This window comes from Cervus canadensis, chromosome 7, assembly GCF_019320065.1.
Source record: "Cervus canadensis isolate Bull #8, Minnesota chromosome 7, ASM1932006v1, whole genome shotgun sequence".
NCBI classification, from domain to species: Eukaryota; Metazoa; Chordata; class Mammalia; order Artiodactyla; family Cervidae; genus Cervus; species Cervus canadensis.
In genome coordinates, this window is record NC_057392.1 from 10,275,592 (window position 1) to 10,298,465 (window position 22,874).

The window sequence follows — 22,874 nt, forward strand, 5'->3', positions numbered from 1 at the left end:
CTTACTTGCTTGGCGACTTTGGCCTCATACATCAAATTCTGCATTTATTAAATGGGAATACTGGAAGCTTTTTTGGCCACAGGGTCAGAAAAATCAAAAGAGTAATGTGAAATTATTTGCTTTTTACTACATACATTGCTGGTAATGTTGAAGGAGCCTGTGAAATTGAAATGGTAACTGAGTAATTTGACTCTAAGTTATTCTTGACACACATATTCAAATCATTGAAAATTTCCTGAAAATTATGTAATATGTGTTAGTTATTTGTCTGCTGCTATAAATAGTAAGTGCCATGATTTCATTAGTTGAATGTAAGTATGTTATTTAGAATAATTAAATCCACATCTTGTTCCTTAATGGGTAGAGTGCTCTTTGAAGTGAATGTTATAATTTGTAATGTGACTTTTTTGGGGGAGGGGGGTGGATAAGTATGTTGCTTTTTTTCTTTTTTTAAATAAAAATATAGTTGATTTACAATGTGTGAGTTTTATATATATAGCAGAGTGATTCAGTTATGCATATATGTATATATCTGGTTTTTTCAGATTCTTTTTCCTTATAGGTTATTACAAAATACTGAATATAGTTCCCTGTGCTATATAGTTAGGTCCTTGTTGGTTATCTGTTTTAAATATGGTAGTGTGTTTATGTTAATTCCAAACTCCTAATTTATCTTCCTTATCTTCCCCTTTGGTAACCATAAGTTTGTTTTCTAAGTCTGTGGGTCTGTGTTTTTTCTGTATATAAGTTTATTTGTACTTATTTTTTTTTCTTTAGATTCCACATATAAAGGATTTTGTCTTTGGCTTTGTAAATGTGATTTTTTTTCTGTTATTAATAAGATGCCAAGTAATGTTTTGAAGTAATACATAGATCTGAAGTTGTGGAAAGAGACAGTTTGTCAGTTCAGGGCTTTAAATTTTAATAGAGTTTACTTTCCCTGATTGGCAAGATCTTGTAACGGGAATTGTAAAAAGTACAGAAAATACAAGTAAGCAAAAAAATAAAAAAGTTATAATCTCACCACTGAGTAGGTTACATCATTCTGATGTTTAAAAGACTATAACATTTATCCTTATAGTCTTTTATGTTTCTGTTACAGGCTTACATAAAAGCACAAGAATAATTCTAAACACAATTTGTTAATTTTTTCAATTAGAAGTTATTTTTTGTGGCAGAGATATTTCTGAGTTCTTTTTAGCATTGCAGCCATTGGTTCAAACTAATTTTAGGGAGAAATGTAGTAAAGAGATAACAGTGGACTGCTTTTGTTGAAAATAGGATGGAAATACACAACTTCAGTATTTGGCTTTTTTTCCCTAGCCTGAATAATCTGCCTTGGAGATACCTCTGAAGAAATCTAGGAAGTGTAATTGAAGATTAGGACTAACATACATTTTTAATGGCTGCAGAATGTATTCCTTAATATGGCATCTGTAATAGCCCTATAGGTATTCTGCTTAGCTTTCCCTTGGAAGAAACCTACCTTGAGAAGTGTTAGATGACAGCCTCCAGGCAGCAGAGCCTTTGGGATTTGCTGCAGCGTTGAGGCATGGCCTTGTTCTTCCTGGGCAGCTGTCTGCCAGTAACTGAGTACAGCAGGATGTTAGCGTCTCTCCATTTCTTCCCAACATGCGTTCTTTTTAAGGCAGTTCTTTGGGGATCTGGAATTTCCCCTGGAGAAGGAAATGGCAACCCACTACAGTATTCTTGCCTGGAGGATCCCATGGACAGAGGAGCCTGGCAGGCTACAGTTCATGGGGTCACAAGAGTCGGACACGACCTAGCACTGTCTTTATCTTTTGTACCTAAAGTCCCTGTTGTGCTGGCAGACCAGAGCTGCGCTGGTCTGAGGCTCATACAGTACTCAGACCTGCGCTGCAGCATGAACAGGTTCTCTGCCTATCAGCTTCTGCTCCTCCTCCTCTCCTTCATTCTTTTTTTTTTTTCTTTCTTCTTCTTCATTTTGGCTGCATGGCATGTGGTATCTTATCTTAGTTCTTGGACCAGGGATAGAACCTGTGCCCCCTGCTTTGGAAGCCTGGAGTCTTAACCACTCAACTGTGAGGGAAGTCCCTCCCCTTCATTCTTCATAGACATTTCTCATAATGAATTTCTTTAACTTCTGACTGCATGTTGGGTCTGATTCCCAGAGGAACTGACTTGACTCACATCCAGGTGTGTAGTGTTTACTAAATCTTTTCAGTGTTATAGATGTAATACATGTGCTTGGTTCTAAAAAAGCAGAGAAATGCACAAAATGGAAAGTAAAATACCTATCCCTTCCCCAAAACCCTCAGAAAACAATCTTTACAAGTTAATTTTTATGCCAGTGTCATACTGTAACTTATTATTTTTGGATTTGTCAACTTTAGGTAGTATGTTATCTTACTGTTTTGAAAGACCAGGGAATTAGTGTATCTAACATTCCTTTTATAATTACTCCTTCTCTTTTAATTTTTATTAACTTGTGATATTATTTTTACCTCATCAAAGTTTTGTTTATACATAGTTATAAAATCTATAATTTATACTGTGTTTTGACTATCAGTTGACTTTGAAATTTAAACAATAGCATCTGCTATTTTATAATTGTATAATTTAGTTGTGAACCAGGTGATTTGTTGAAACTGTAAAGGAGGAGTGTAATTCTGTGTATTTTAGCTTCTGCCAGAGAAAGTCTTCAAGTTTAATTCTAGATGCCCAGCTATCTCTGTTCCTTCTTGCTCATGTTGTCTTCTTCAGTGGTTAAGAACGCATTCCACACTACTTATGGTTGAATCTGAATATCAGTAGTTAGGGTAATGTGATATTGAGCAAGTTATTTCAGCTCTCAGCTTAAAAATTCTGATCTGCAAAGTTGATGTGTTGTTGTTCAGTTGCTAGTCAAATCTGAATCCTTGCAACCCCATGGAAGCAGCACGCCAGGCTTCCCTGTCCTTCACTGTCTCCTGGAGTCTGCATAAACTCATGACCATTAAGTCAGTGATGCTATCCAACCATCTCATCCTCTCTTGCTCCCTTCTTTTCCTGCTCTCAATCTTTCCCATTTTTTTCCAGTGAGTCGGCTCTTCACATCAGGTGGCCCAAGTATTGTAACATCTACTTCAGCATCAGTCCTTCCAGTGAATATTCAGGTCTGATTTCCTTTAGGATGGGCTGGTTTGATCTCCTTGCAGTCCAAAGGACTCTCAAGAGTCTTCTCCAGTACCACAGTTCGAAAGCATCAATTCTGTGACACTCAGACTTCTTTATGGTACAACTGTCATATCCGTATATGACTGCTGGAAAACCATAGCTTTGACTAGATGGACCTTTGTTGGCAAAGTGATGTCTCTACTTCTTAATACACTCTCTAGGTTTGTCATAGCTTTTCTTCCACGGAGCAAGCGTTTTTTAGTTTCATAGCTCCTGTCACCATCTACAGTGATTTCAGAGCCCAAGAAAATAAAGTCTGTGACTGTTTATATTGTGTCCCCATTTATTTGCCATGAGGTGATGGGACTGGATGCCATAATCTTAGTTTTTTGAATGTTTAGTTCTAAACCAGCTTTTTCACTTTCCTCCTTCACCTTCATCAAAGGGCTGTTTAGTTCCTCTTCGCTTTCTGCCATTAGGCTGGTATCATCTGCATTTCTGAGGTTGTTGATATTTCTCCTGGTAAACTTGATTCCAGCTTGTGGATTCATCCAGCCTGGCATTTCGCATGATGAACTCTGCATATAAGTTAAATAAGCAGGGTGACAATATACAGCCTTGATGTACTCCTTTCCTAGTTTTGAACCAGTTGATTGTTTCATGTCTGTTCTAACTGTTGCTTCTTGACGTACATACAGGTTTCTCAGGAGGCAGGTAAGGTAGACTGGTATTCCTATCTCTTTAAGAAGTTACCACAGTTTGTTGTGATCCACACAATCAAAGGCTTTAAACCTAGGCCAAGAAGCAGAAATAGATGTTTTTCTGGAATTCGTTTGCTTTCTATGATCCAGTGTATGTCTGCAATTTGATATCTGGCTCCTCTGCCTTTCTCAATCCAGCTTGTGCATCTGGAAGTTCTCAGGTTATGTACTGTTGAAGCCTAGCTTGAAGGATTTTGAGTATTACCTTGCTAGCATGTGAAATGAGAACAATTGTGTGGTAGTTTGAACATTCTTTGGCATTGCCCTTCTTTGGGATTGGAATGAAAACTGACCTTTTCCAGTCCTGTGGCCACTGCTGAGTTTTCCAAAGTTACTGGCATATAGAGTGCAGTACTTTAATAGCATCATCTTTTAGGATTATAGCTCATCTCAAATTCTGTCACCTCCACTAGTTTTTTTCGTAGTAATGCTTCCTAAGGCCCACTTGACTTCACACTCCAGGATGTCTGGCCTTAAGTGAGTAACCACACCATCGTGGTTATCTGAGTCATTAAGACTTTTTTGGTACAGTTCTGTGTATTCTTGAGACATCTTTTTAATATCTTCTGCTTTTGTTAGGTCTTTGCCTTTTTTGTGCCCATCTTTGCATGAAATGTTGTCTTCGTATCTTTGATTTTCTTGAAGACGTCTCCGGTCTTTCCCATTCTATTGTTTTCCTCTGTTTCTTTGCATTGTTCACTTTAGAAGGCTTTATTATCTCTTTTCGCTGTCCTTTGGAACTCTGCATTCAGATGGGGATATCTTTCCCTTTCGCCTTTGCCTTTCACTTCGGTTCTCAGCTATTTATAAGACCTCAGGCAACCACTTTGCCTTCTTGCATTTCTTTTTCTTCTGGTTGGTTCTGACCACTGTCTCCTGTACAGTGTTATGAACTTGAACTTTGTTCTAAAGGCACCCTATCACATCTAATCCCTTGAAACTATTTGTCACTTCCACTGTATAATCATAAGGGGTTTGATTTAGGTCATACCTGAATGGCCTAGTGTTTTCTCTCCTTTTTTCAATTTCAGTCTGAATTTTGTAGTACGGAGCTCATGATCTGAGTCACAGTCAGCTCCAGGTCTTGTGTTTGCTGACTGGATAGAGCTTTCCCATCTTCGACTGCAAAGGATAGAATCCATCTGATATCACTTATATTGACTTTCGATTAACAATTGAGAAATTACCACGGGCTTCGCATCTTACAGTTTCCATAGCTTAGATTCAGTGGGCTAGGCTGAACCTCTGTAGTTTCCCAAGGCCAAAATCTATTGGCAGGACTGGTTCCTTTCTGGAAGCTTGAGGAGAGAAACTCTTTCCTTGGTCATGCAGATTGTTGGCAGGATTTATAGAAGTTGTTTTAGGGCTGAGGTCTCTTTTCCTCCTGGCTGGCTTTGGGGAGAACAGTCATTCTCAGCATTTAGAGGCCTGTTGCAGTCTTTTTGTTATGGTCCCCTTCATATCAGACACAGCAATGGAGGGTTGAGTTCCTCTCAAGCTTTAAAACTCTCCTGCCTCTTCTGCTGATCCTTGATCTTCTCCCTTCCTCTTTGCTTGTGATTACATTTGAATCTACCTGTATCAGTTCAGTTCAGTTGCTCAGTTGTGTCCTACTCTCTGTGACCCCATGGACCAGCACGCCAGGCCTCCCTGTCCATCACCAACTCCCAGAGCTTACTCAAACTCATGTCCATCGAGTCAGTGATGCCATCCAGCCATCTCATCCTCTGTTGTCCCCTTCTCCCACCTTCAACTTTCCCAGCTTCGGAGACTTTTCAGATGAGTCAGCTCTTTGCATCAGGTGGCCAGCGTATTGGAGTTTCATCTTCAGCATCAATCCTTCCAATGAATATTCAGGACTGATTTCCTTTAGGATGGACTGGTTTGAACTCCTTGGAGTCCAAGGGACTCTCAAGAGTCTTCTCCAGCACCACAGTTCGAAGGCATCGATTCTTCGGTGCTCAGCTTTCTTCACAGTCCAACTGTCACATCCATATATGACCACTGGAAAAACCATAACCTTGACTTGACGGACCTTTGTCAGCAAAGTAACGTCTCTGCTTTTTAATGTGCTGTCTAGGTTGGTCATAGCTTTTCTTCCACGGAGCAAGTGCCTTTTAATATCATGGCTGCAGTCACCATCTGCAGTGATTTTGGAGCCCAGGAAAATAAAGTCTGCCACTGTTTCCACATCTATTTGCCATGAAGTGGTGAGACCAGATGCCATGATCTTAGTTTTTTGAATGTTGAGTTTTAAGCCAACTTTTTCACTCTCCTCTTGCACTTTCATCAAGAGACTGTAGTTCCTCTTCGTTTTCTGCCATAAGGGTGGTGTCATCTGCCTATCTTAGGTTATTGATATTTCTCCCGGAAATCTTGATTCCAGCTTGCGCTTCATCCAGCCTGGTATTTTGCATGTTGTACTCTGCATATAAGTTAAATGAGCAGGGTGACAATATACAGCCTTTATATACCTATTTCCTAATTTGGAACCAGTCTGTTGTTCCGTGTCCAGTTCTAACTGTTGCTTCCTGACCTAATACAGATTTCTCAGGAGACAGGTATGGTAGTCTGGTATTCCCATCTCTAAGAATTTTCCACAGTTTGTTGTGATCTACATAGTTAAAGACTTTGGTGTAGTCAGTAAAGCAGGAGTAGAATGTTTTCTGGAACTCTCTTGCTTTTTGGATGATCCAAAAGTTGTTGGCAATTTGATCTCTGGTTCCTCTGCCTTTTGTAAATCCTGTATAGTCTGTATAGTCTACCTATATGGTGGTGGTGGCGGCGATGTAGTCCCTAAGTCATGTCTGACTCTTGCTCTGTGATAATCTCCTTGTTTAAAAGGTCATAACTAATTTCTCATGTAGTGAGATGTTAAAGGAGTAACTACAGGGAATAGACATCATAGTGGCCAAAATCTTGGCCTGAAACAGTCCTCCCTTTGGCCTCTGTGATCCGTGTCTGTCTCACATGTAAAAATGCGTTAACCCTGTCTCAAGATCCTCAAAGGCCTCATCCTTCTTATCAATTCAGATTTCTAAGTATCATCAGCTTAGAAGTCTTAAATTTTGTGTCTAAATTATTTAATTCAAGTATGGGTGAAGCTCTGTGTCTGTGGACCTGTGAAACTAACGAGGTAGTTGTCCATCCCCAAAATACAGTGGTGGGACAGCATTAAGATGATAATTATTAGATTTTTCAGTTCAAAAGAGAGAAAATGGAAAGAAAAATTAGTCACAAGTACCAAGTAATTTTTAAAAACCAGTTGGAATGGGGGGACCTATGTACACCCATGGCTGATTCATGTCAATGTGTGGCAAAATCCACAATACTTTACAATGTTTAAAGTACTTAGCCTCCAATTAAAATAAATTAATTAATTTTTGAAAAACCAGTTGGGGAATTATCAGTAGATTTTTAAGGCCTGGGAGTGAGTAATCCTCTGCAGTTGGGGCCTTTGCCCTCTGGGCTTGCATCTCTGCCCTCTTTGGGAATTTTTGATATTTGGTTTTTCATCTTTTATCTTTCCTTACATTTGGTAATTCTTGGTTTTCTTTCATACTCATGGAAAGACTAAGTTGGTAAGTGAGTTTCTCTGTTACAGGTTTGTTTTATTAATAGATTCCTGCCTATACTATGGTAGGCTTCTTTATTTACTCTAAGGCATTAATTCTTAGAGGGGTAAAAATTGGTTATGGGGTTAAAAAAAAGTGGCTCTTTTTAAGTATAAACCACAGATATACATATATCAGTAGTACACAAACAAATTCACAGTATGTCTGTCGTACTACAGTTTCATGGAAATGGTGATTAGGGTGAAGATGTTGAAAAAGCTCCTTAGGTGGTAAATATTGGAAAGAAATGTGGGAAAAGTGGTTTAAGGTATTTAGTTGAGGAGGAGGGTATCCACAATTGCCAACCTCTCATAGCTTATGTGGAGAGTGTCTCAGCTGCTGCTTTCCTTTTTTTTTCATGCTTCAAAACCCACCCTAGGAGCCCTCCACAGACCTGCACACTTTATTTCGAGTAATAGTCTTCTGGTATTTTCATTGCAACTTAATATGTACACACATACATAAATTTATAAATCCATAACTGAACAAAAGTTCTGTGAAATAGTGTATACTCTCACTTTGTATTTTCTGTACTATTCATTTTTGACTGTTAAAAATTGCTAGCTGTAACCCATCCAAACTCTTTCAGACCTGTGGTTTGAGTAGGGTCTTCCCATATGGTGCAGTGGTAAAGAGTCTGCATGCCAGTGCAGGAGATGCAGGAGGTGTGGGTTCAGTCCCTGGCTCAGGAAGATCCTCTCCGGTACGAAACGGCAGCCTGCTCCAGCAGTCTTGCCTGGAGAGTCCCAGGGACCGAGGAGCCCGGCTGGCCGGAGCTGGGCTGAGCACAGCAGCACAGTGTGAAGAGGACCTTAGTGCCCGGGCTTAGCTGGAAGACTAAGAACCACTGTCCTCAGCTTTTTCTTTAAGCAGGGAGAGTTGACTAATTATTTGGAATGCAGTTCTTTTATTACTGATACACTGATTTATATTCTGGATGACATCCCACCCTCACCTCCTGCTCTTTTTATTGGGATCTTACGGAAAATCCTGAGCGAGCTTTTCGGCCTACCCAGTATTCTAAGCTTGGCACCTCTCTGACTTTGTTGGGAAGACCCAAAGTGCTTATCTTGGTTTCAGTTCCCTTTGTTCACTTCTTCTTAATCTGAATTTTCTTTTTCCAGGTATTATCCAAACTTTCTGATCTGATTATGGAATGCTTTTTCTTCCATATGTTTATGATGTATTTTCTTGAAGGCACCTTTGTGTGTTTAGTCTGCCGTCTTGAATTGGAAGTTCTTTAGTTTATTTAACATTGGGCTTCCGTGTTGGCTCAGACAGTAAAGAATCTGCCTCTAATGCAGGAGATTCAGGTTCAGTCCCTCGGTTGGTAAGATCCCCTGGAGAAGGAAATGGTAACCCACTCTAGTACTCTTGCCTGGAGAATTCCATGGACAGAGAAGCCTGGTGGGCTACAGTCCGTGTGGTTCCAAGAGTCAGACACACTGTGCAACTAACACATTAACACTCAGATGTTTTATTTTGGTGTTTTCCAATTTTTCTGCAAATTTATGATGGTTAAATCTGCATGCATAGCCACGATTATTTTTAGGAATGTTTATGTTGACTGACTGTGTGACATATCTACCTGTAAAATCTTTTGATTCCCCATTTCATCAGAGCTAAGTAGTTGGTTGGGTCATAATTAAGAGTTAAGCTGTCCATGGTGAAGCTGCCAGAGGTTTTTGAATTCCAGTTTTGCCACTTACTAGCTCTGTACCTTTGGGCAAATCACCTCATTTCTCTCTACCTGTTTGCTTATTCTAAAGTAAGGGTAGTAATGTGTACTTCCTAGGGTTGTTGTGATAATTAGAATGTAGAACATATTTAAAAAAAAACCTTTTAGGACAGTGCTAGTGACATATTCAGCTGGGAAAGAATCTACCTGCAGTGCAGGAGACCTGGGTTCGATCCCTGGGTTGGAAAGATTCCCTGGAGAAGGGAAAGGCTACCCACTCCAGTATTCTGGCCTAGAGAATTCCATGGACTGTATAATCCATGGGGTTGCAAAGAGTTGGCGTGACTTAACTTTGACTTTTAGGGCTTCCCTGTTAGCGCAGATGGTAAAGAATCTGCCTGCAATGCAGGAGACCCTGGTTCGATTCCTGAGTCAGGAAGATCTGCTGGAGAAGGGATAGGCTACCCACTCCAGTATTCTTGGGATTCCCTGGTGGCTCAGCTGGTAAAGAATCCACCTACAATGTGGGAGACCTGGGTTCGATCCCTGCATTGGGAAGATCCCCTGGAGAAGGGAAAGGCTTACCCACTCCAGTATTCTGGCCTGGAGAATTCCATGGACTGTATATAGTCCATGGGGTCACAAAGAGATATAACTGAGCAACTTTCACTTCACTTTTGTGACATGTAGTAAGCATTTGATTGTTACTTGTCTATGTCACTATCATAACCATATTCATCTATACATATGTGGTTTTTTTGCATAAGAGGAAGGAAATGGTATTTTGTTTTATCCTCTTGAACATTGTTTTTATCTAGGTTTCATATTTGAGCAAATTCCTCCTTTTGTGGGGGTTTTCAGCCTACTTGATTTTTATTTTAAAAAATCAAATTCATTTTTGCCTTGATGGAATTATTTAAGCTGGGAGATTGACATAGCTAAGGATGAGTTAACTAAATTAAGGATAGCAAGGGTAAGAGGTAACTGGAGAAACATCAGTTAGGCTGATGGGTTGAAGGTTGTAAACCATATTCACTTACTTCAGCACTGTGGACATAGATAAAGGTAAGGGATATCAAGTCGGATTGTCTGGCTTAGAACATTGATTCCATGACTTATTTACTGTCTGTGTGACTTGGTGTAAGTTACTTATCTGTACCTCAGTTTCATCATCTGTAAAGTGGAGATAATAAGGATTATTGTGAAGATCCCATGAAATAACACATAAAAGTTGCTTGGAAGAGCTTAATTATTAGTAGTTTTGATATGTTGCTAGAGTTTTGAATTGTGTTTGGTGGTGTTCAGAGTTAAAGTGTAAGGAGTTCAGTTCAGTTCAGTTGCTCAGTCATGTCCAACTCTTTGTGACCCCATGAATCTCAGCACGCCAGATCTCCCTGTCCATCACCAACTCCTGGAGTTTACCCAAACTCAAGTCCATCGAGTCGGTGATGCCATCCAACCATCTCATCCTCTGTTGTCCCCTTCTCCTCCTGCCCCCAGTCCTTCCCAGCATCAGGGTCTTTTCCAGTGAGTCGACTCTTCGCATGAGGTGGCCAAAGTATTGTGGAGTTTCAGCTTCAGCATCAGTCCTTCCAATGAACAAACACTCAGGACTGATCTCGTTTAGGATGGACTGGTTGGATCTCCTTGCAGTCCAAAGGACTCTCATTACAGCATACTAACACATATATATGGAATTTAGAAAGATGGTAACGACAACCCTATATACAAAACAGAAAAAGAGACACAGAAGTACAGAACAGACTTTTGAACTCTGTGGGAGAAGGTGAGGGTGGGATGTTTCGAAAGAACAGCATGTATATTATCTATGGTGAAACAGATCACCAGCCCAGGTGGGATGCATGAGACAAGTGCTCGGGCCTGGTGCACTGGGAAGACCCAGAGGAATCGGGTGGAGAGGGAGGTGGGAGGGGGGATCGGGATGGGGAATACGTGTAAATCTATGGCTGATTCATATCAATGTATGACAAAACCCACTGAAAAAATAAATAAATAAAAACAAAGGACTCTCAAGAATCTTCTCCAACACCACAGTTCAAAAGCATCAATTCTTCGGCGCTCAGCTTTCTTCACAGTCCAACTCTCATATCCATACATGACCACTGGAAAAACCATAGCCTTGACTAGACAAACCTTTGTTGACAAAGTAATGTCTCTGCTTTTTAATATGTTATCTAGGTTGTATAGAGTTGTAAAAAGGATGAGGTTTTTGTAGTGAAAGGAGAAATTTACTGTTTTCTACTCTTTAGAGATGAGATAGCATTTGGAACAAAGGAATTAATCTAAATTAATGAATATTTTATTAACACAAATAATACTTCAGTCATTGGGCCTTCTAGGGTTGTTGCTATGTGTTTGGAGCCACACCTAGTCATTGTTGCTAATTGTCTCATTTAATAGCCATTAACACATTTCTATTTCATCTTTGTTATGTCTTATTAAAAAAGTTTCTCCTTTAGTAGTTAATAGTAGTTAGCCCCTATTTATTTATTTATGTTTTATTGAGGTATAATTGATTTATGATGTTTTGTTAATTTCTTCTGTGGAGCAGAGTCACTCATATATATATATATCTGACCCCCATATTCTTTTCAATTATGGTTGTCATGAGATATTGGAATATAGTTCCTTGTGAACTATATACAGTAAGACCTTTCTTTATTCATTCTATATGTAATAGTTTGCCTCTCCTAATCTCAAACTCCTATTCCTTCCTCCCCTAGCTCCTATTAGAAATTTATTTTCCTTTTAAGTTGTACAAAATTTAAAGTTAAAATATGTATGACATACAGTCTTAGATGAACTTATTGTTTCCTTTTAGAGGAGTTACTCAAAATATTTTTCTTTAGAGTTTTTGAGTATCACATGCTCAAAAGTATTGGATTTTTAGTAATTTCAGTGTAGTTTACCTAGTTAATCTTATTTGTAGCAACTTTTTCCTGTTTAAAAACACTTTGGGTAATAATTGTTATATGTTCTGTTTATATATATGAATTATATGTTTGAGTATAGCTTTAGAAATAGATTTTTTAAGACTTCTAAGTTTTGTTTACTCTTTTTTCCTTTAGTCATGTAAATGCACTAAATAGACATTTGAAGTTATTTGCAGATACAGATTTGTTTTTGAAAGTTTTTAATTGCAGAATTGGATACTGTTCAAATGACTTCATTGGTTAACCCTGGCTAGCTGTGTATCTCTTCATGAGAAGGAATTTCATCAGTATAGTCTTTGAAGAAAAGATGTCTTATCTCTGTTGAGTTGCCAGAAGAATAATTTTCTTAAAAATAGTGAAGTGTCTTTTGTATTGACTATTTGCCTGCACATCTTTTATCTGTGAAGTGTGTGTGACACACACACGTGCACATGCCATATGTGCATTGAGAAACAGTTTAATCTACCACATTTAGGGCCAACTTTTTCATTAGTAAAATTGCAAGAAAATTTGGCAGTTTTTATTATAGCATATTATGTTTATTACCTTTGATGGTCTATTGCTAAATGTAGTTCTGATTATTTTTATCTCCTTCCTGTATCAGTTTTGTACATTTATAAAAAAGCTCTGCATCTATTTTTTATATTCTCTGTTATTAATTACAAGCTCAATTTTGAAATTTATAAAACATGATAACATTTTGATTCAAGGGTATCAAATATCCCTTTTATTACGAAGTAGTTGCCTTGTTAAAGGTAGTTGAGTTTCTCCTTTCATTAGGGTAATACGCTATGTTGAGCTTAGGTTGTTAATTGATAGATGTGGTGTGCTCTCTGCGAGAGCTTTTAAAATGCATAACACGTATTTCTGAAAGCAGCTGTTGCTATGGCAACTCTTGGGTCACTTGCAGCTCAGCTTACATGATTGGCTGTTAATGGAGTCTAATATGCTTGAGAAGAGAATTGAGCAAATGAAAGAGGGTTTTGAAGGGATCCTCTTAAACCTCTTGAAGTTTAACAGACTAGCACACAAAATTTTAACATTTATAACACTGTTTAAACAATGTACTAGTTTTATGAATAATGAAAGACAGGAAACATTTTTGGAAAAATAATTTTTGAACCCTTTTAAGAATGCTGGAAGCTTGTGTTGTCACTTTTCCTCATTTTACTGTTGTTTAAAGAACATTCCATATTCTGCTGTCTGTAGCACCTACCTCAGAGGGGTTAATTAGATTGAGACATGGAAAGGTTACTAATTGTGCAGGCTCAGAAAGATTGGTAAAACTAGGAATGAAGTTTAAATCGACTCTAGTTACCTGAGTTAGAGTCTGCTCTCACTTGGATTCTTAATGTAGTCCCATGAACTTGCCTGTCTTAGGGGTATAGGAATGGTGTGAAAAGGGAGGTGGTGGTGTGTAGTTTGGATTTTGAGGCCTATGAAGTAAAATCAAGTCTAATTAGGAACTACCATAGTAAAAATAAATTGAGCCATGCAGATTGGCACAGTTATAAATGTCTTCTTAAATGATGGAATTTTTCTCAGTATCTACCTATACTACCTCTTTTGTAACTATGATGTTAGAATGAGGGCAATTATACTAATTTAAGTAACTGCTGTCTCTATGTTAGGGTTGAAAAAAGTTGATTATGGTGGTGGTGCTGAAATTGATACACTAAGGAATAGCTGTGTTGGTATGTATAGTTATATTAGATTTTCTTATTTTGCTAGCAAAACTAACTCACGATAAAACGTTAATTAGTACTTGGTAACACCCTAAATTACCTTTGGTATTTCCCTTATTAAGGAAATCCTTTATGATATTAAAGTACTTTTCATAACAGACTGCATAGAAGTGTGGTGTACCCCCATTAATTTTTTGACAAAACAGTTTGGAAGTTCAGTAAATGACTTCTAAACACTAAACCTGTATGCCCATCATCAGTATGATCTTTGGAAATATTATAAAATACCATTTGTTTTTAAATGATAATGACATGTGATCTGGGGGATCTGGTGACCCTAGGTCCTGCTCTGCCTGGGCCATTCTGGTAGTACTGAATTATTATTCTGTTTCCTAAATGAAAATATTAAATGGCACTCCTGTTTTGTATTTAATACTAGGAAATTAAAAGAAAAGTACTGGAAATCATGTACAGATTTGTATGTAGCTCATAGATAATCACCTGTTAACATTTTAGTGCATCTGCTTTTCAGTCTTCTGTGTATGTAAACATGCATGCAAGTCACTCTTCATATATTTTCCTTCCATAAAGTTTCATTAACATTTCATGTTTAATATTTCACAGTCATTATTTTAATGGTATATGAAATATACTTCTGTCCATTTATAGGGCATTGTTTCCAGTTTTTTTTTTTTTTCTGTTATTGTTTCAGGACAATGTGTAAAAATTTGTATGTGTAAAATATTTACTTTTTAAAATTTAAGATAGATTCGGAGAATAACAGTGAGTCAAAGATTACTGATCTTTCTAGAAGAATTTTTTTTTTTTTCATTTTTTTTCCTACTTTGAAGTTACTTTAAATTTACTTGTTGGACCCCAGGTGTGGAATGTAGAATTAATACTCTCCTCACTTCATGGCTCACGGTAATTACTGACTCACTTAAGGTCTTGCTCTCATTTTATTTATTTCCTTTTATCTGCATTATCCACTCCTCCATCTCTTCTCACAGGCATTTATATAATACGTTTCATACACACACACAGAAATCTATTTGTGTGCATTCTTGAGAAACATATATTGCTGTCTTGTGTGGAGTTTCTTCTTGTCAGATGTAGAGTAGAATTGGCATCATTTTGTCCTTTACTTTTTAGCATTGTGTTTTAAAGATCTATTCATGTTACTCTATGCCTGTCTTGTCCATTGAATCTAATAGCTTCTTAGTATTCCATGGTGTCGCACCTGCTATGTTTCACTTAACCATTGCCTTAGTGCAGTGATGTACACTATAATTCCTCCAGCTCTCTATTAGCACAAATAGTACTGAAAAAAAGCATCCTTATTCTTATTCCAAAGAATAGCAAGGAGCGATAAGAAAGCCTTCCTCAGCGATCAATGCAAAGAAATAGAGGAAAACAATAGAATAGGAAAGACTAGAGATCTCTTCAAGAAAATTAGAGATACCAGGGAATATTTCATGGAAGGGTGGACTCAATAAAGGATAGAAATGGTTTGGATCTAACAGAAGCAGAAGATATTAGGAAGAGGTGGCAAGAATACACAGAAGAGCTGTACAAAAAAGATCTTCATGACCCAGATAATCATGATGGTGTGAGCACTCACCTAGAGCCAGACATCCTGGAATGTGAAGTCAAGTGGACCTTAGGAAGTATCACTATGAACAAAGAAGGTGGAGGTGATAGAACTCCGGTTGAGTTATTTTCAGTCCTAAAAAATGATGCTGTGAAAGTGTTGCACTCAATATGTCTGCAAATTTGGAAAACTCAGCAGTGGCCACAGGACTGGAAAAGGTCAGTTTTCATTCCAATCTCAAAGAAAGGCAATGCCAAAGAATGCTCAAACTACTGCACAATTGCACTCATCTTACACGCTAGTAAAGTAATGCTCAAAATTCTCCAAGCCAGGCTTCAGCAATATGTGAACCATGAACTTCCAGATGTTCAAGCTGGTTTTAGAAAAGGCAGAGGAACCAGAGATCAAATTGCTAACATCTGCTGGATCATCAAAAACACAAGAGAGTTCCAGAAAAACACCTATTTCTGCGTTATTGACCATGCCAAAGCCTTTGACTGTTTGGATCACAATAAACTGTGGAAAATTCTGAAAGAGATGGGAATACCAGACCACCTGACCTGCCTCTTGAGAAACGTGTATGCAGGTCAGGAAGCAGCAGTGAGAACTGCACGTGGAACAACAACTGGTTCCAAATAGGAAAAGGAGTACATCAAGGTTGTCTATTGTCACCCTGTTTATTTAACTTATATGCAGAGTACGTCATGAGAAATGCTGGGCTGGATGAAGCACAAGCTGGAATCAAGATTGCCAGGAGAAATATCAATAACCTCAGACATGCAGATGATACCACCTTTATGGCAGAAAGTGAAGAAGAACTAAAGAGCCTCTTGATGAAAGTAAAAGAGGAGAGTGGAAAAGTTGGCTTAAAGCTCAACATTCAGAAAACTAAGATCATGGCATCTGGTCCCATCACTTCATGGCACATGGATGGGGAAACAGTGGCTGACTTTGTTTTCTTGGGCTCTAAAATCACTGCAGATGGTGACTGTAGCCATGAAATTAAAAGATGCTTGCTCCTTGGAAGAAAAGTTACAACCAATCTAGACAGCATATTAAAAAATGGAGACATTACTTTGCCAACAAAGGTCCGTCTAGTCAGGCCTATGGTTTTTTCAGTATTCATGTATGGATATGAAAGTTGGACTATAAAGAAAGCTGAGTGCAGAAGAATTGATGTTTTTGAACTGTGGTGTTGGAGAAGACTCTTGAGAGTCCCTTGGACTGCAAGGAGATCCAACCAGTCCTTTCTAAAGGAGATCAGTCCTGGGTGTTCATTGGAAAGACTGGTGTTGAAGCTGAAACGTCAATATTTTGACTACCTGATGCGAAGAGCTGACTCATTTGAAAAGACCCTGACATTGGGAAAGATTGAAGGCAGGAGGAGCAGGGGACAAAAGAGGATGAGATGATTGGATGGCATCATCAACTGAATGGACATGAGTTTGGGTAAACTCCGGGAGTTGGTGATGGACAGGGATGCCTGGCATGCTGTAGTTCATGGCGTCGCAAAGAGTTGGACATGACTGAGCGACTGAACTGATACTGAACTGATACACGTCCACTTATGAATATATTTTCAAGATTTGGATTCCTGGGTTATGTGTGTATATACTCAGTTTCACTAAAGCCAGATTACTCTTACTAATAATTGTATTAGTCTGTACTCCCACCACGAGTTAATGAGGATTCTGATTTTTCCACTACAGATAAATTCCTGATATGGTCAGTTTTTTAAATATTAGTAGGAAAGAGCCAGTTTCTTCCAGGTTCTAGGAGTATACTTGTTTTCCAGGCATTTCATTTCAGTCTTTCTAGGGTGGCTTTTGCGTTGTGTTGCCAGGTAGGATAGTGGAGTGGCCAATAGTGTGCGTTTTGGACCCGGTCAGCGTGGGGTGAGTCCTGGCTGTGTCAGGTAGTGATTCTGTGACCCTGGGCTTGCTTAACAACTGGCTGCTTCAGTTTTGTAGTTTCTGAAATGAAGTTAAGAGAAATTTCCTGCCTTTTGAGGATTAAATTTGTGAATATATGTGTAGTGTTACATTAGTGGCTAGCACAGACTAAATGCTACATTAAGTGGCTTACTGTTACCACAGTAAGAAAATCCAGCTAGAACTTAGAAGGGAATTCCATTGAATTGGTATATTTGATACATCCAAGAGCATGGAGCGACTCTCCATTGATTAAAACTTTCCATGTATTTTACTGAAATTAGATTTTATTTTCTTTCTCCTTAGTACTCATTATTTTTGATTACTAATTTTTAATCAAGGTCATTTTGTGTCCCCCAGAAAACATTTGCCTTGTCTGGAGACATTTTTGTTTATCTTGGAGATAATTTGGGAGATGCTACTGCATCTCGTGGATAGAAGACAGGGATGTTGCTAAACACCCTACAATGCACACAATAGCACCCACAGAAACGGTTATCTAACTCTACGTGTCAGGAAATGGTGAGTTAAGAAACCCAGGGTAGATCTATGTTTTTTTGTTGTTTCCATTGTAAATTGTGTATTTTATTTTTTAATTGGAAATGGTATGGATTTTCTGTTACCTTGTATCTGGCAATACTGCCCAGTTCAGTTCAGTTGCTCAGTTGTGTCCGACTCTTTGTGACTCCATGGACTGCAGCACACCAGGCTTTCTTGTTCAAATTCATGTCCGTCAAGTCAGTGATGCCATCCAACCATCTCATCCTCTGTTGTCCCCTTCTCCTCCTGCTTTCAGTCTTTCCCAGCATCAGTGTCTTTTCTAATCAGTTAGTTCTTTGCATCAGGTGGCCAAATATTGGAGCTTCAGCATCAGTCTTTCCAATGAATATTCAGAACTGATTTCCTTTAGGATGGACTGGTTGGATTTCCTTGCAGTCCAAGGGACTCTCAAGAGTCTTCTCCAACACCACAGTTCAAAAGCATCAATGCTTCGGCATTCAGTTTTCTTCATAGTTCAACTCTCACATCCATACATGACTACTGGAAAACCCATAGCTTTGACTAGATCAACCTTTGTAGGCAAAGTAATACCTCTGCTTTTTAATATGCTGTCTAGATTGGTTGTAACTTTTCTTCCAAGGAGCAAGCATCTTTTAATTTCATGGCTGCAGTCACCAACTGAAGTGATTTTCAAGCCCCCAAAAATAAAGTCAGCCACTGTTGCCACTGTTTCCCCATCCGTTTGCCATGAAGTGGTGGACCCGGATGCCATGATGTTTGTTTTTTGAATGTTGAGTTTTAAGCCAGCTTTTTCACTTCCCTCTTTCACTTTCATCAAGAGGCTCTTTATTTCCTCTTGACTTTCTGCATGTCTGAGGTTATTGATATTTCTCCTGGCAATCTTGATTCCAGCTTGGGCTTCATCCAGCCCAGGATTTCTCAAGATATACTCTGCATATAAGTTAAATAAGCAGGGTGATAGTATACAGCCTTGCCATACTCCTTTCCCAATTTGGAGCCAGTCTGTTGTTCCATGTCCAGTTTTGCTTCTTGACCTGCATACAGATTTCTCAGGAGGCAGGTAAGGTGGTCTGGTATTCCCATCTCTTTCAGAATTTTCCAGTTTGTTGTGATCTGCACAAAGACTCTGGTGTAGTCAGTAAAGCAGAGGTAAATGTTTTTCTGGAATTCTCTGGCAATACTGCTGGACTCTTTAAATTCTGTAGATTCTAGTTATTTGTCTGTTTTTATGATCTGGTCTCTTGCTTTGTATTTTCTCACTCTTTCTTCATTCCTCGCTCTCTGCTTTTTCTGTTTTCATCTAGCCTTGGTCAGGACCTTTACCATGGTTAAACACTGTTAGTGACAGTGGGGATGTTTGTAGTTCTCTCAACTTTACGGAGTGAGTTTAAAGTTTCTTAATGTTAAGTAACATCAGAAATATAAGGGGTAGTCACAATCTCATTTTACCTTGCCATTGTCGAGTATTAATACTTAAAGTATGTTTTTGAGGGGAGACTATTAAACTTCACTATTAGTCAGAAGAAATATAATAATTTAAAGGAATAATGAAATCAGTTTCCCTAGTAATACCAAGAATTTTTTTGCGAGTTCATTAGCCAGATTTCCTCTGTACTTTTATCCTTTACCAGTTTGCTTGCCTGTTACTAGATTCACGGTTTCTATAAGTTAACCATTTTGTTAATTGGAACACATTGGTTTCTTATGGTTTGTTTCCTAGCTTGCTTGTTTGTATTGATGTGCAGAGTTTTGATTTGCATGAAGTCAAATCTACTTATCTTTCCTTGTTAAGATGTTTTACTGTTTTTATGTCTGCTGCTGTTTTCTTCTGAGAGCTTCCTGTGATCTTTCTGCTTATATCTGTGATGTTTTCCTGGTTAAAGGGGTGGTGTTCTTATCAATCCCTTCCCTTTTGTTCTGAATCACTCACCTGATTTTGGATGTTACTTCTCTTGAAGTGCCGGGATTCAAGGTGGTCATAAATATTCACTCTCCTCCCTCACAGGCTCTTCCCCTTGCTGTTAGTTTCCATAGAGGTCTGGATTTTATGGCGGTACCTCAGGGACCATTGCAGATTTGGAACTGAGATGTGAGCTTATATATGTGAGAGAGAGAGAGATATATACATATATCTGAATCACGTTGCTATACACCTGAAATTAACATATTGTTTTTTAATTGAAGTATAGTTAATGTTGTAAATTAACTAGATTTCAATAAAAAGTCATAACTCTTTTATTGTGTATGTAATAGTTAGTTATAGTAAGTACAGAGAAGCAACAACAGGGAATAAAAGTTGTTCATAACCTCATTAAATAGAGATAATCATTAGTCAGGTCTTTTAAAATGAACTTCATAAGAGTTGAGTGTTTTCATATATATCTTGTGTGTTTTGATCAGTTTATACATACCTTTAAAATTGTTGCTTATTTATTTTGTTGTGACAGGTCTTTGTTGCTGCACGCGGACTTTTCTCTTGTTGTGGTGCGTGGTAGCTCCTCTTGTGGCACACAGGTTTAGTGCAGTAGCTCCTCCTGTTGCAGAACACAGGCTCGGAGTTGTACTGCACAGACTTGGTTGCTCCAAGGCATGTGGGATCTTCCCAGACCACGGATTACACCTGAGTTACCTGCCTTGGTGGCGGATTCTTCCCACTGTGCCATCAGGGAGTCCTGTGTTGCTGCTGCTGTTGTTTAGTTGCCAAGTCGTGTCTGACTCTTTTGCGACCCCATAGTGTATATAGCCTGCCAGACTCCTCTGTTCATGGGATTTCCCAGGCAAGAATAGTAGAGCGGGTTGTCATTTCAGGAAATCCTATATATAACTTAGAATTTTTGTGTTCTAATTATGGACTTTGAAATCCTAGTTTTTTATTATCTTTATTCCGCTTTTTTGGTATAAAAACAAGTTATTCATTTTCCCCTGTTTTTTTAGCTTCCTTATTAAAATCTTTATTAACTCACACTGGACTCTTAACATACAAACGAAATGATAATAGAATGTTTGAGGGAGGAAATAGCATGAACAAAGTCATGAACGTGTAAAACGGAAAAGTATTTGCATTGAAACTGCAAGTAATTTAGTAGTATCAGAGTAGCATTATAAAATGTCAGGGAAAGATTGGAAGTGAATCTAGGAAGGAACCGGATCATTACAATTTTAGTTTGCTATGCTTAGGAACTTGAGTTTCACCCTAGAAGTGATAGGGATCTATTTGAAAAAGTTTAAACTGATCTGGTATGATTAATATTTAAACAAACCAGTCTGGCTCTAGGATGGTATATTGAAATGAAGGAAACATGAAGAGTAGGAAACTATTGAGATGCTCATGGGGACAGTGAGGGCCTTTATTAGGGCAGTGTGAGGAGGATTAGATTAAAGGTGAGTTTAAGATACATTTTGTTGGTAAAATGGGCAAGATTTTAAGGAGGAATCAAGGCTGATCTCAGGGATTCTGATTTTCAGCTTGGGTGACAGGATGAACTCTGTGAGATGAGATGAGTAATTGGAGGAAAAACAGAATTTTAAAATTTAATTTTATTAATTTATTTTTTTTGAAAAACAAGAAGTACTATTGAGAAGAGATGCTCAATTTATGGACTGTCACAATAACTGAAAGTCACTATTTTTCAGTTAAAGAAATGTATACAGGAAGAAGTAGTTAAATCTGAAATAAGATTTTGTAGTCATCCAAAAATTGATATAAACAACATTTAAACCTTTCCAACACACCTAAAGGATATATCACATCCCATAGTTTAAAGTAGTTTGTTGTCACATGATGACAACGATTGGGGGATTTTGGGGAGGTTGATAATTCAAGGATTCTGTGGTGGTTAAAATTTATGGTCTAGTTGAAAAGAATACTAAAATATATAGATCTGTGTTCTTTTTTATTATAAACTTTTTATTAAGGAAGATTTCACATACAGAAATAAATAGAATTGTGTAGTGAACCCACATGTAATGAACCCAGCTCCAACTCATAGCTAATAGTGTTTCATCTGTGTATCTCTGATCCTATATTCATTTGAGGCAAATCCGTGACATACCATTTCATCTGTAAATATTTTAGTATGTATTTATAAAAGATAATGACCTTAAGAAACTTTTAAAATATTGATAATTTTATAATCTAAAAATAATTCCTAGTGATTGTTTTGAAAGTGTAATTCAGCAGAAAATTAAGGCTAAAATCAGATTTAAAAAACCTGCAAGGGGGAATGAGAAGCAAGGAGATGGAAGCAGTGAATATAACTTACTTTTCTAAGAAGAAAAACAGATACTGTGGTACCTACCAAGGATAGGGAACTGCAGTCTTTCTGTTTTAAGTGATAAGGGGACACTTGAGTGGTTTGTAGACTTGGAGAAAGAGAAGTAGAGAATGAAATAATGACATGAGTGGATAGAGCAAAAACAAGGGAAAGAATTATGTTCTGAAATAATATTAAAGAAGAGACAGTGAATGAAGGAGAGGCTAAGAGTTGGGCAGATTTAATCACTGATTTTTTTTTTCTTTAAAAATAAACTTCAGGGAGGGTGGAGGTTGGCCAAGGGTTGGCCAAAGGGAAAGGGAAACTTTGAAGTAGTTGTTAAAGAGAATAAGAAAGGGCACCTACCAGGGTTAAATAAAGATATTGCTTTAGTGGAATTAAGATTCCATGTGAAATTATAGACCGCAGTTTAGAGTGGTGTTACTTTTCATGTCTGATCCTTTTTCCAGCTGCTCAGTAGCTTAGATATTTAAGAGAAGATACCATGTGGGGTTGTCTTAGACTTGGACTTCTGCATGACAGATTTTATAGAAGGACCAGTGGTAAAAGCATGTTGTTGAGGAAGTGGTTTAAGAGATTGTTCACATGTAGGGTTTCCCTCATAGCTCGGTAAAGAAGCTACCTGCAATGCAGGAGATTGAACCTGGGTTCAATTCCTGGGTCAGGAAGATCCCCTGGAGAAGGAGATGGCAGCCCACTCCAGTATTCTTGCCTGGGAAATCCCAT

At 38.1% G+C, this 22,874-nt stretch overlaps 1 protein-coding gene across 1 annotated transcript in view; it reads left to right on the forward strand.

Annotated features, from left to right (window-relative positions):
• The window catches only part of STAG1 (stromal antigen 1), a 496,183-nt gene that overhangs the window by 65,080 nt on the left and 408,229 nt on the right, over positions 1-22,874 (forward strand). The gene's annotated exons all lie outside the window — the stretch shown is intronic.